Raw genomic sequence first — 14,470 nt, 5'->3', positions numbered from 1 at the left:
TGTAGGACTTAAGCAACATTATCAGTCAAGTGGACCTTACTGATGTTTATAGAATACTTCATCCAAAGCAGTTGAATACATATTCTTTTCAGAATAGCAGAACACATGTTTTCAAACATGGAATAGCCATCAACACTCTGAGCCATAAAATAAGTCTTAATAAATTTAAAGTCTCAAGTATATATGAGAGAATTAACTTAGCTCATATATAGAGTTAATTAGATATCAACAAGAGAACTAGATCTAGAAAATTCCAAATTAAGAACATATCTTAAAAATTAACACATGGGTCAAAGAAGACCTCACCAAAAATTAATGTTTTTGAATGGAATGATATTGAAAACACAATATATCAAAAAAAAAATTGAGATGTATTTAAAGCAGTGTTCAGAGGGAAATTTACAGCATTAAATACTTTTAATTAAAAGAAGAAATATATCAAATAAAAAATCTAAACTTCCAAGAAGAGAGCAAAGTTTGCAGCCATAAGAAAGTAGCACATAATAAAGCTAACATTGGAAATCAGTAAAATAAGAAATAGACAAACAATAGAGAAAAACAATGAAATCAAAAGATCAAAAGCTACAGTAGGCTGAGTTAATGGTCCCTTAAAATGTCCATATGCTAATTTCTGGGACCTGGGAATAAGTGTACACTACTTTACATGGTAAAAGGGACTTTGTAGGTACAATTATCCTGGGTTTTCTGGGTGAGTCTAAGTTAATCACAAGAATCCTTATTAGAGGGGGTAGGAGGATCAGAGTTAGAAAATTTGGTGGTAGAAGCAAGACACTGGAAGACGCAGGAAGGGGTGATGGGTCAAAGAATGCAAGTAGCTTCGGGAAACTAAAAAAGACAAGAAAATGTAGTGTTACCTCAGAACCTTCAGAAGAAATTGGCTCTGCCAATATGTTAACTTGATTTCAGTGAAGTTGATTTTGTACTTTTTACTTCCAGAACTGTAAGGTAATAAATGTGTGTTATTTTAAGTCACTAAATTTGTGGTAATTTATTACAGCAGCAATAAGAAACTAAAACAGTAATCCTTTGAAAGATTAATAAAATAGATAAACCTCTAGTCAGACTTAGCAGGAAAACAAGAGAGAAAATATAAATTATCAATTCCAGGAATAAAAGAGAAGGATCACTTCAGATTCTCCAGACATTAAAAAAATAAAAGAAAATTATGAACAACATACGTTAGTAAATTCTACAACTTAAATGAAACAATTTCCTTGTTTGACACAAATTGTCATAGTTTTGTTAAAAAAATAGATAAGCTAAAAAGATAGATAAATAACCTATATCTATTAAAGAAATTGAATTTATAATTGAAAAACTTACAAGAAAAAAAGCAACAACAAAAAGAATTCCAAGCCATGATGCTTTCTCTGTGAATTATCCCAAACATTCAAAGAAGAATACCAATTCTTTAGAAATTCTTCTATAAAATATAAGATAAAGTAATGCTTATCAGATTACTTTGTAGGATCAACATTACCTTGATGCCAACATCACCTTGATGCCAAAATCACACAACATTACAAAAAAAAAAGCTATATATACATCAATAATCTTCATGAATATAGATGTAAAAATTCTCAACACAATTTTAGCAGGCTAAATCCAACAATGGAAAGAAAGGGTAATATATAATCACCAAGTAGGGTTCATCTCAAAAATGCAAGGTTGATTCAAAGTTTTTCGATGAAAAATGCTCTCTCATAGAAGCAGATAACAATTGGAAACTGAAAATTTAAAATACCATTTTATATATAATAATGTTAGAAAACATGAAATAATTAAGGTAAAATTAACAAAATACATTAAGACCTGTACACTGAAAAATGAAAACTACTACTGAAAAAAAAACACTTAATAACAAATTAATAGAGATATAGCATGTTCATAGATTGAAAGACTCAATATTGCTTTCCTCCAAGTTGATCTTTAAGTCTCAAGCTATCCCAATATAAATTCTTGCAGAGATGCTCTAGAAATTAACAAGGTGAGTCTAAAATTTATATGATAATGCAAAGGCCTAGAAGACAAAACAATTTGTAAAAAGAATAATAAATTTGAAGGGCCACCCTAATTTTAAGACTTTGTATAAAGCTACATGTAATATGACAGTGGGGTATTGGCATAAGAACAGACATATATATCAGGGGACCAGAATATATGAGCAACTGATTTTTAACAAAAGCACTCAATGGAGAAGAAATAGTTTTTTTTCTAATACAAATGGTGCTAGAACAAAGTACATGGAGAAAAAAACCTTTGATTTTTATGTCACACCAAGTACAAGAATTAACTTGAAATGGAACATAGACCTAGGTGCAAGCGGTAGGTTACAAAACTTCTAGAAAAAAACTTAGGAAAAACGTTTTTTGTAACCTTTAAATAGGCAAAAATTCTTTAGGTGGCAACTTGAACATTGATATTAAAGACTCTTCAATGCTCTTCAAACAGCATTGTTAAGAAATACAAAGGCTAACCAGAGATTAGGAGGAGATATTTGCAAAACACATATTCAGCAAAATTATTTGTCTCCAGAATACATAAAAGAATGCTTACAATTCACTATTAAGAAGAAACAACTTGATTTATAAAAAATAGATAAAAGATTGAAAGATACTTCACAGAAAAAGATAGATGCTTGGGAAATACGCCCATAAAAAGATACTCAACATCATTAGCCATTAGGAAAGTGAAAATTATAACCAAAATGAGACAATACAACTTATCTACTAGAGTGACTAATACTAAAAAACTATCAGAATCAAATGGTGAGACACTGTGGAGCAACTAGAACCCTCATACATTGCTGATGGTAATGCAAGATGATGACATCCTTTAGAAAACTAAAGTTTTTTTAAAAAGTTAATTATATACTTATAATATGGTCCAGAAATATCATTCCTAGGTAGTTATACAAGATAATTAAAAATGTGCTTATAAAAATCCCATTTACTATAGCAACAGGAAAAATAAAGTACCTAGGTATAAACTTAACCAAGGAGGTAAAAGACCTGTACTCAGAAAATTACATAATACTGAAGAAAGAAATTAAGGAAGATACAAATAAATGGAAACAAATACCATGTTCATGGATGGGAAGAATCAACATCATTAAAATGTCCATACTACCCAAAGCAATTTATAGATTCATTGTAATCCCTATTAAAATACCAGTGACATATTTCACAGACCTACAACAAATACTTCAAAAATGTATATGGAACCAACAAAGACCCTGAATAGCCTTAGGAATCTTGAGGAAGAGCACAGGAGGAGGAATCACAATACCTGATATCAAACTATACTACAAAGCCTCTGTAATCAATACAGTCTGGTACTGGCATAAGAACGGACATATAGATCAATGGAACAGAACAGAGAGCCCAGAAATAAAACCCAGGTCTATATGGTCAACTAATATTTGATAAAGGGGGAATGAACATAAAATAGAGTGAAAAGAGCCTCTTTAACAAATAGTGTTGGGAGAACTCAACAGGGACATGCAAAAAAATGAAATGAGATCATCAACTTACAACACACACCAGAATAAACTCAAGATAGATAAAAGACTTAAATGTAAGCTGTGACACTATAGAAGTCCTAGAAGAAAACATAGGCAGGAAAATTTCAGATAACCCATGTAACAATATTTTCACCAATATATCTCCCAAGGCAAGGGAAATAAAGGAAAGAATAAACAAATGGGACTACATCAAACTAAAGAGTTTCTGCTCAGCAAAATAAAACATCAGCAAGATGAAAAGGGAACCAACCATATGGGAAAACATATTTGCCAATGATACCTCAGACAAGAGATTGATCTCTAAAATATATAAAGAACTTATACAACTCAATGCCAAGAAGACAGACGATCCAATTAAAATGGGCAAAGGACCTGAAAAGCTTCTCCGAAGAGGACATACAGAGGGTCCACAGGCATATGAAAGAATGCTCAACATCACTAGCCATCAGAGAGATGCAAATAAATACCACAATGAGATATTGCCTCATACCTGTCAGAATGGCCATCATCAACAAATCAACAAACAACAAGTGCTGGTGAGGATGTGGAGAAATGGGAACCCTACTGCACTGTTGGTTAGAATGCAGACTGGTGCAGACACTATAAAAAACAGTATAGAATTTTCTCAGAAAACTAAAAACAGAACTGCCTTTTGAATCACTGATTACATTGCTAGGATTATACCTGAAGAATACTGAAACCCCAATTCAAAAGAACCTATGCCCCCCACTATGTTCATAGCAGCACTATTTATAATAGTCAAATGTTGAAAACAGCCTAAGTGCCCATCTGTAGGTGAGTGGATCAAAAAACTGGTACATTTACACAGTGCAATACTATGCAGCAGAAAGAAGGAACTCCTACCATTTGGGACAACATGGATGGAACTAGAGAGAATTATGCTTAGTGAAATAAGCCAGGCAATGAAAGACAAATACCGTATGATATCACCTAATACAGAAAACAACACAAAGAAATGAGCAAAATTGAACCAGAGGCATGTAAACAAGGAGCAGACTGACAGTGACCAGGGAGGAGGGGGTGGAAGAGAAGGTGGATAAAAAGAAGAATGGCCTAGTCAAGGAACTAGTATAAATGAGACATGGACAACAGGGTGGGGATTGACTGTGGGAGGAGGGGTGGACAAGGTAGGGGGATCAATGGGAGAAAAAGTGGGACAACTGTAATAGAAGAACAATAAACAAATCAAAATTAAAAAAAAAGAAAAATATGTGTTTATAGAAAGACTTGCATGTGTATATTCATGTCAGTGTTATTAAAATTGTTCCAAACGGGAAATTACCCAAATGTCTATTAACTGGTTACTGGACAAACAAACTTTGGTATCATGGAATATTATTCAGTGGTAAAATTAAACTACTACTTATACATGCAACAACATAGATGAATCTCAAAAGCACATGGTAAATGAATGAAGCCAGATCTAGAAGACTACAAACTGTATGATTTATTTCCATAAAGCTCTAAAAGATATATATATATATATATATATATATATATATATATATATACGGTGACAGATAATAAACCAGTGAATTCTTTGACCTGTGAGTGGCAGGAGGGTAGTAGCTTCAAAGAGACACAAGGGAATTTGGGGATGTGATAGAAATGTTCTATATCTTGATCATCATGGTGGTTACATAACTGTATACAGTTGTCAAAACTCATCAAACTATATAGTTAACAATGGTGATTTTTAAAAAATCCTCACCTTAGGATATATTTATTAATTTTAGAGAGAGAGGAAGGGAGAGAGAGAAGAGAGAAGAGAGAGAGAGAGAGAGAGAGAGAGAGAGAGAGAGAGAGAGAGAGAGAGAGATCAGTGTGAGAGAGAAACATCGATACATTGATAGGTTGCCTTCCATTTGCACCTGGAGACTGGATATGGAACCTGCAACCCAGGTATGTCCCCTGACTGGAGATCGAACCCACAACTACTTGGTGTATGGGATGATACTACAACTGACTGAGCCACCCAGACATGGCAATGGTGGATTTTATTGTATGTAAATTGTACCTCCATAAAGCTGATTAAAATAAAAATTGTTAAATTCTTTCAAAGAGAAGAGAACAAAGGGAATAGTGCATTTTAATCATATTCCACTGCAGCAGAACAAGATGGAACTCCAAGAAAAGCTACTCAGAACCTGGACCATTCAACAGCTGAGGAAATATGGATCTTGAGGACACACTGGAGTTTTGTTTATCACTTGGACCTGGGGCACAGGTTTTGGAAGCAGCAGCAGCTTCCATTCAGGAATCTGCTGAGAGTGATTTTCCTCCTGAAACTAATGTGAGATAAAGGAGAAATCTTCCCTTGGAAGCAGACTTTTTGGGTCTGAATATTTTCACAACAAGAAACAGTGACAGAGGACTGAAAATGCCTCTCCACAAGAGATAGGGGAGATTAAGCCCCAGGATGGAACCCAGATTCACTTCAGCAGCAAGATGCCAGAACCACAGAGCTCCATGGAATAGAAATAGAAATTAAGATATTTCTTAAGATGTGTGTTGGATTGGAAAGAAAGGCATCATAAAATGAGACCCAGTGCCTGAGACTGCCACCAGTACAGATTTCTAGACTTTGTTAGGAGGGAGCCATGTCTCAAGTTCCACCCTCAAATTGCTGAGACAGGGTCCACTGATGGCCTTTCTATCCCCTCCTCCTAAAATGGTGCCATACAGGTCACATTCTTCCAACAAAGGCATAGAATGACAAGCATTGTGGCAAAGCTGCAATCAAGCATTCTGTCCCGTTTCTGTCTGGTCTATTCTGCCTATTCTGTCTATTCCCTCTCAAACATCACTGAATCTCTGCTATAGTCTTTGGCAATAATAAGTAGAGGATTCTAGGAATATAATTTGTGTAGGATATCCCCTAACTGCTAAGGTTTGACTTGCTTTCTAAAACAAGTGGGTGTGAGGTTGGTAGTTTAATAATCTTTAGTGTTCTCTTTGATCTCCCCAAAAGTAAGGGTCTTGTGAGCACAGTCGAACTATTAAGATCCTAAGAGAGCTGCCCCTATTCCAGTGGAAAAGAATGCAACTGCAGCTGCTAATAGAAGAACAGGTCTACCTCAATATAGACTCAGAAGAATAAGAAATTATGAAGAATGGGGTTTGGGACTTTAATATCTTTTGGCTTTTAACACAAAGGTAAAATAATTTTATTTTAGACTTTAATATTCATGGAATTTAATTTTGGAGCTGTAATTTCAACCTGGGAAATTAATGATGGGAGAAGGCTTATACTCAAATTTGGAATATTTTAATGTTCTTATTTAATTTCACTAAGGAATCTCTAGTGAGCTATTTTGGACAATGTGTCGGGACATAATTTAGGATGGGAAATAAATTAGAAAGTACTCAAGTTCAATATGACTTTTGAGGTTTTAAATTTATGCTATGATCCATTACACAGCATTCTGGGGACAAAAATCATCACTGTGGATTAACAGTCCCATGAAAGAACAGTGAGCAATATTCAGGGAGAAACCTCATGAAGCAGGAGCTACACTATTCCAGTAGACTGTGCCACAGTCCTGCTAGACCAGAATTGGGTGTTAAACCCAATGGCAGATGATAGAAGGAAGCACTCCTTTTTCTTCTTGATTCCGTGCTTGTCAAGGTTTAGAACAATTGCTTGAGGGCAGTGATTCAGCATCACCTGGGAACTCATTAGAAATGCAGGTTACCAGGCCTCGCCCAACCTACTGAATCAAAAACTCTTAAGTGGCCTCGAATCCTGTGTTTATAACAAGCTCTCCAGGTGACTCTGATACATGCTCAAGTTTGAAAACCCCTTGAGCACAGTTACTCTGCTGGTCTCTTGCCACGTCCTGTCTATTCCTGGTGAGTTGGGGAAAGATGGGAGTGGCCTATCAGATTTAAGGGCTTGAGAGAAGAAACTGGGCATGGGAGACACTTCCGACTCTCCTTTTTGTAGTCCCTTCTGGTTTCTATTTCTTTGGGAACTACCTCATACAAAGAATATGCTGTTTTGACCTATTTATCCCCACAGTGTGGCAAGCCTGAAGGGCAGGCACTGCCCCCAGTTGAAGACACTCAAAATCTGGGAAGTTTGTTTAAGCAACAGTAGTAAGTCCAGTTGCTTTCCATGCCCAAGCCAGGTTCTCAAGAATTGTATCATTAATAGATCATTTTCATCTGTCTGACTCCTGTATTTACTTCTCAGTTGGTTCTGAACTTGGGCAGGCAAAAGAGGTGATATTAATTGGGTCTTCTCAGGGAAGAGTGTGGCACATGTGCCATCCTTGAATTAAGCTAGGTAGGATGTTTTGAACCCCATTAAGCACCCTGATCTGTGAAGGTGCTTGTGTGTATGAATAAAGAATGAAAAGAAAACAGAAATTATTTACTGGGGTATGCTGTCTGAATGCTGTCAGAGCATTTCCAAACAGCTCCATTACCATGAATTCATTTGCTTTAAAAAAAAATTTATTGATTGATTTTAGAGAGAGAGAAGCACCAGAGAGGGAGGGAGAGAGGGAGAGAGATAAAGAGAAAGAGACAGACAGAGACAGAGACAGAGAAACAGAGAAAGACAGAGAAACAGAGAGAGACAGAGAGATAAAGGGAGAGAGCTTTTTGTTTTTCCACTCATCCATGCATTCATTGGTTGCTTCTTGTATGTGCCCTGACTGGGGATTGAACCCACAACCTTGGTGTATTGGGACAATGCTCTAAACAACTGAGCTACCCAGTCAGGACTGAATTAATTTGCTTTTAAGAAACAGAGTCAAGGAAAAGAATATTATTCACATTATAGGATGGGACTCTACATCAGGAAGTGGCAAAGACTCAAATTAATTCATTACATTGTCTGTTAGACCCCGATGTGCTTTCAAAAGTAGCAGCTCATGTCAACTTTTAGCTTCTCTGAATATATATGGGATATACCATTATCCATTCATGGTCACAGATATCAAGAGTCATTCAAACTTGGGAGAGTTCTAAAATGGAAGACATTTCCAAAATTGAATAGAGACAAGCAGCTAGAAAACTTCTTCACACTAGCTGTCAGGGAGATGCAAATAAAAACTACAATGAGATACCACCTCACATGGGTCAGAATGGCCATCATCAACAAATCAACAAACAACAAGTGTTGGCGAGGATGTGGAGAAAAGGGAACCCTAACGCACTGGTGTAGCCACTGTGGAAAATGGGATAGAATTTCCTCAAAAAACTAAAAATGGAACTGTCTTTTTATCCTGCAATTCCACTGCTAGGATTATACCCAAAGGATCCTGAAACACAAATTTAGAAGAACCTATGCTCCCATATGTTCATAGCAGCATTATTTACAATAGCCAAGTGCTGAAAACAGCCTAAGAGCCCATCAGTGGATGAGCGGATCAAAAAACTATGATACGTTTACATGATGGAATACTATGCAGCAGAAAGAAGGAACTCCTACCATTTGTGACAGCATGAATGGAACTGCAGAGTGTTACGCTTAGTCAAATAAGTCAGGCAGTGAAAGAAAAATACCATGTGATCTCACCTAAAAAGGAAACTAGAACAAAACAAACAAGCAAAATAGAACCAGAGGCATGGATAGAAACAAGGAACAGACTGACAGTGACCAGAGGGGAGGGGGGAAGGGGGACAAGAGGGGAAAGAAGGAGAAGGGTCTAGTCAAGGAACTAATGTAAATGACCTATGGACATGGACAACAGGGTGGGGACTGACTGTGAGAGAGGGGGGAAGTGGGTGGGGTAGGGGAGGGTGACTGTAATAGAAAACAACAACAAAATGAAAAAAAAAAAAAACTTCTTCAACCTGATTTGCAAGTTTTATGATTGCAAACATGTACATTTCCTCTTCTATGATAATATTTTGTGATTAACTGTGCAATTTCTTTCCTTTTTACATAGCTTCTGGGTCTCTAAGATTAAATTATCTACATGTCAATAAATTCTATTTTTTTATTATTTCAACAAAATTTTGTTATTTTCTAAGATTAATTGCTGAAGTTTAGATGAAGACACAGCCTCAGGGAGGAAGATAAATAAGATGGTAGTTAGTGCAGGCTTTCGTGTCTTATTGAATCTTTTCCTAGTGCATTGGTTCCTTAACATTTTTCCTAAAGTGAAGATTTGGTTGTAATCAGCCATTATAGTAATTAACATGCAGAACCTGGAAATACAAATAATCCAATTCAATTACCCACTGGGATCCTGTGCAATTTGGCCCAGCACTGAGGTCCACCTTTAGAATGAATTAAGTTAATAAGAAGGCCAATAGTAATAACAAGATCTATCAGGGTTGATACCTAGAGAGAAAATCAGATTGGAGTAATATTGCAGTCCATCCTGGGCTTTTAAACATGTTATGCTAATTGTGCCCCAGAACTTCATTTATTATGAGTTGTTTAGAACTTAAAAAGCTTGAAAGTCATCTTATTTACAGAGATTAGGGCCCTTGTCTAGCTCAGAGGGGCATTTAATCCAAATTTGATTGCACATTTACAATGAAATACTATACATTTGCAATAAAAAGCAGTGTTATCGCAGCACTAATAATTCAGCCAAACAAAAAAGATAATGAATGTCATGTAGCCATTGTTTATTTTGAATGTTTTCAAGGATAAATGCATAGAAAAGTAATTTTGATAAAATTCTGAACAGGATTTCTATGCACTTTCAAGTGTTATAGAATTTGATGATACTGTTAGCTTCAGGGTAGTTTTTCTTTACCAAAAGTTTCTAGAAAATTTAAGTAATTGCTTCTGTTTTTCAAAATAAAATGCCTTTCAAAGAGAGAAAAATGTTTCCGTATGGTATCCAGGTCAGAGTCGAAAGAGAGAGCAGAAGAAGGGGTGGAGCACGTGCGTGCATGCGTGTGTGCATGTGTTTTCATGTGACAAGTAGAGTTGCTTAGATAGAAGTAACGGACTCTGAAAGCAGGAAAACCTAAATAAAAGTAGAGGATGCATGGGTAGTACCTAGAGGGCAACTTATGAATGAAAAGAAGGAAAATTTGGTTGAATGAATAAATTCCTTAAATTGCTCTTAGATGGAGTTCACCCAGGACTGTGCCACTTCTTGATTTGGGGAAAACTCAACTAGTCTCCGGGACGCTGGGTGATAGGCGCTTTGCAAATGTCATTTGAGCTTATAATGAAGCTTATAGGGTGAGTATTTATAACTAGAAGGGCATCAACAAATTGATTTGCATATCAGCCAGACCAGCTAAGTTTTGGCCACGGCAGTTCCTTGTAGCGTTGGGTTTTATTCAGAGGCAAATCAGATGCTTCTAGATCCTTATGGTGCCTTGGAGCCACTACTGAATTCTTGGCCTGGGTTGATTTATCCCCTTCTTTTTATGGGCTCAGCCAGCAACTCGTTGGCAGGGCAGTCAAAGCACTGGGGGAAGAACTTCTGCCTTTTTACAAATTGCTCATGAATTTTCAAGTGTGCCTGTTGGCCGCTGATAGCAGCAGCTTCCTTAGACTTCCTGCTGGATAATGCTCTTGGACATGGTTGCTGAAGAGGCAGCAAATGAACTGAACTCCTTGTCCAGCACGTCAGATCAAAAGCAAACAGGCAGGACTGTGCCAAGTTTAAGTCACAAAAATGGCCCAAAGAAAATGAATGCAAGTGTAAACACTGCGGTTCTCTGCAAGGCTCGGCAGTCCCTATCGGTTCTGTGACGACATCTGCTGCAGAGCACATCGTCCTGGAGCTGAAAACGAATTTGAGAAAAGGCAGATATGTAGGGGTCAGAGCTCAGCTGGGAGCTTGGAGCCATAACTAAGTGTCAGAGAGAACCTCAGTTGACCGGAGAGAAGAAAAATCATAGGATTCATTTCTGAATTGCAAAGAGATGAGTATGAAATGCATATGTTTGATAGAGATTCATAATTAGCAATCAAATTCCTTTTGTAAACGGAACACTGCATTTCTGTTTGCGATGCTTTAAGTGCCCTTTGAGAACCAAGTATCATAGAGTGGGTTCATTCTGAACCACTCTTGTAAATGAGTTTCCTGAGACTTTCAGAAGAAAGCCTCAAATCCAGCTTTTAGAAGGACAAGCACATTTAAATGGAAAATCTGATCCTCTGTCTGATAGCATCTGGTGTTCTCACTTTGGCTTACTTTTTGCAAATAAAACTTTCTACAAAAATCTTATGGAGAATTTCAATGACAAGCTTTTGTTTCTTTCCTGTGAATATCAGCAGAGGTCAAAGGCCTTTATTCCAAAATTAACAAAAAGAAGCTATCCTGACTGATAACCTAAAATATTCACAAAGTGCCAAACTAGTTCGGGAAATTTTGTGATAACTACACATATGTATGTAAATACGGAGGGCATTTTACTACATTCTGGTCTCTGAGCCAGGCTTTGGGACACCACCGTGCCATTATTATGAAAGTAAAATTCTTAGTAGTGCCTAGGCATTCGGGGTTATCATCCATTCTGACCTCTTCTCTTCTTCTCTTCCACCTGTATTATCATTCTGGCTTCCTTTCTCATCCCTAGGAAGCGGGCTTCCAAATCACTCCAGTGGTGAGTTGATAATTGATGGGTCCTTTGAGGATTATTTTGTTTTCTTCCTTTCCATAAAGTCCTCTTGGTTTCCAAATTGTAGGACTGGGGATAATCTCCCCATTCCCTATCCTTTATCTCTTCAAACAGCTCTGGCATCTAGCTTTGTATAAAAGCTAACACACAAAATTGGCACAATCACTTCATGAAACTGTTTAGACGTATCTGCAAAAGCAGATTATGTACACATCCTATGGCCCAGCAGTGCTACCACTTGGTACTGTATGTACCCAACAAAAGTGGGTATATGTGCATACAGAAGAAATGTACATGACTGCTTACACTGGCACCGTTCAGAATAATAAAAAGCTGAAATCAATCCATCATAAGCAATTGATTAAAAGTTGTGGTATATTAATAAATAATATACAGCAATGAGAATGAACAAACTAAAACAACGACATGAATTACCTTCACATAAATAATGTTAAGCAAAAGAAGCCAGCCACAAGAATACATACTGTATGTGTGGGTGAGTGTATTTCAAAAATAGATAAAACTAATCTATGGTGTTCCAAATCAAGATAGTAGGGATGTAAGCGCTAGTTACATTACAATAACATTTTACTTTAAAAGAAAAACCCAAACACTAAAACTATTCTGAGATACATTCATCTTTTTCCAAAAATAGAACCATTTTTGCACAAAACTTAGCCATATAGCAAGCTCAGTTCCACCAAAAAACAAACAAGTTATCATCAGTCATGATTATTAGTGTAAGCAGTAAAGCTTAGCACCTAGCTAACAGCATTTCTAGGAGAGGTAAGCATAATACCTACAAAATTTTAACAAATATTTGAGAATCTATTATGTACCAGGCATTGTGTCAGGTATGGGGTTAAAGCAATGCCCTCAGAGAATGTTTTGTCTGTTCCATTTCTAGACTTTTTCAGTCTACCTTGTTCCACCCAGGCTCCATCTCACACATTCTGCTGAGCCTACCATGTTTTGCCATATTCTTCTCTTTTCTCCTGTGAATACATCAACTTTCCACTCATAGGACCACATCACAGTGGAGTTGAAACTTCTAGGGTACTGGGGCAAGAAGCCAAGTGAGAACTGGATTTTAGTGATCCCTAGTCTTGCCCCCTTCCCACCCCTCCTATGCATGAATCTCAACCACTGCAACCTGTGTTCGGCTACTCATTGCAAACACTAAGCTGATACCTGAAGACTAAGTTCTGGGGTTTGCATTCTGGATGATGTATTAACCTTTCAGGCCTCTATATGACCAGTTAACATCCCAGAGTAGTTTGAAGAATTATATCTAGGTGGCAGAAAACATTCAGCCATCCAGAAGGGCTACTAAGAAAGTAAGAATTTCTCAGAAATATGCCTGTTGTTTAGATACTGAGATATGCTAACTCTGTGTTTCCAAACCTGGGGTCGGTCCCTGGATCTCTAGGTCCTTAAATTATTTGCAGAATGTTAAAAAGTCTCACAGAAATTGCACACCAACCCACAACAATGTTTAAAGCTAGACAAAGGTGTGAAATTTTATGTTTGACTAGAAATAAATAATATTTGTGTAATAAATTTGGTCATTGCATGTTGACCACAAGTTCCGATGGAAGTTTTCTGTGACATTGGTAAGTGCACATTGGTAAACAAATGAATAATTACTTAGCACATGGAGTTTTCTCTAAAAATAAATTTCAGAATGTGAGGTCCCTGGGGCTAATAAAATAATAAAATGTCTTCAAGGTAGTGAAAAATTTGTCAACTTCTGATCTAGTTTAAGGTGTTTTTCCCTTCTACAGGACCAGCAGAGGGCGCTGGAACTAAATTATTCTTTTTGAGTCCTTGTTTCAAGGGCACAAGAGAACAAAGGAGACCACGATTAGAGTAGAGGAAGAGGTTCCTGCAGATTGAAGAGTCACCACACTGGGAAGGAAAGTCCATTTCATGTATGAGGTTTTTTTTTTTTTTTTTTTTTTTTTTAGATTTACTTATTTATTTTTAGAGAGAGGGAAAGGGAGGGAGATAGAGAGGGAGAGAAACGTCATGTGTGGTTGCCTCTCATGCCCCGAAACTGGGAACCTGACCAACAGCCCAGGCATGTGCCCTGACTGGGAATCAAACCAGTGACCCTTTGGCTAGCAGGTCAGCGCCCAATCCACTGAATCACATCAGCCAGGGCTCATGAATGAGTTCTTAAGGAGTAGGAGACATAACATGCAACAAGAAGGAACGATTTTTTGATGGCATTACTGTTTTTTTTTTTTAAGTATATTTTATTGATTATGTTGTTAGAGTAGTCTCAATTTCTTTTCTCTTTGCTCCCCTCTGCCCAGTACCCCCTTCCCTCCAGCAATTCCACCCCCCTTAGCT

General features: G+C 37.0%; 1 long non-coding RNA gene across 2 annotated transcripts in view; it reads left to right on the top strand.

Moving 5' to 3' along the window:
- The window catches only part of LOC150015979 (uncharacterized), a 68,804-nt gene that overhangs the window by 36,366 nt on the left and 17,968 nt on the right, over positions 1–14,470 (top strand). Inside the window, exon 3 of one of the 2 annotated variants that reach the window (XR_016510024.1) lies at positions 13,940–14,032. The exons of the other annotated variant lie outside the window; for it this stretch is intronic. This is a non-coding gene — a long non-coding RNA (uncharacterized LOC150015979). Of the gene's footprint in view, positions 1–13,939; positions 14,033–14,470 lie in introns of those variants that run through there. 2 annotated transcript variants of the gene reach the window in all.

Source organism: Furipterus horrens, unplaced genomic scaffold, assembly GCF_987537825.1.
Source record: "Furipterus horrens unplaced genomic scaffold, mFurHor1.1.pri manual_scaffold_3, whole genome shotgun sequence".
In the NCBI taxonomy this organism is placed as follows: domain Eukaryota; kingdom Metazoa; phylum Chordata; class Mammalia; order Chiroptera; family Furipteridae; genus Furipterus; species Furipterus horrens.
The sequence above is the reverse complement of the archived record's forward strand: the minus strand, read 5'-3'. Positions and strand labels throughout refer to the sequence as shown.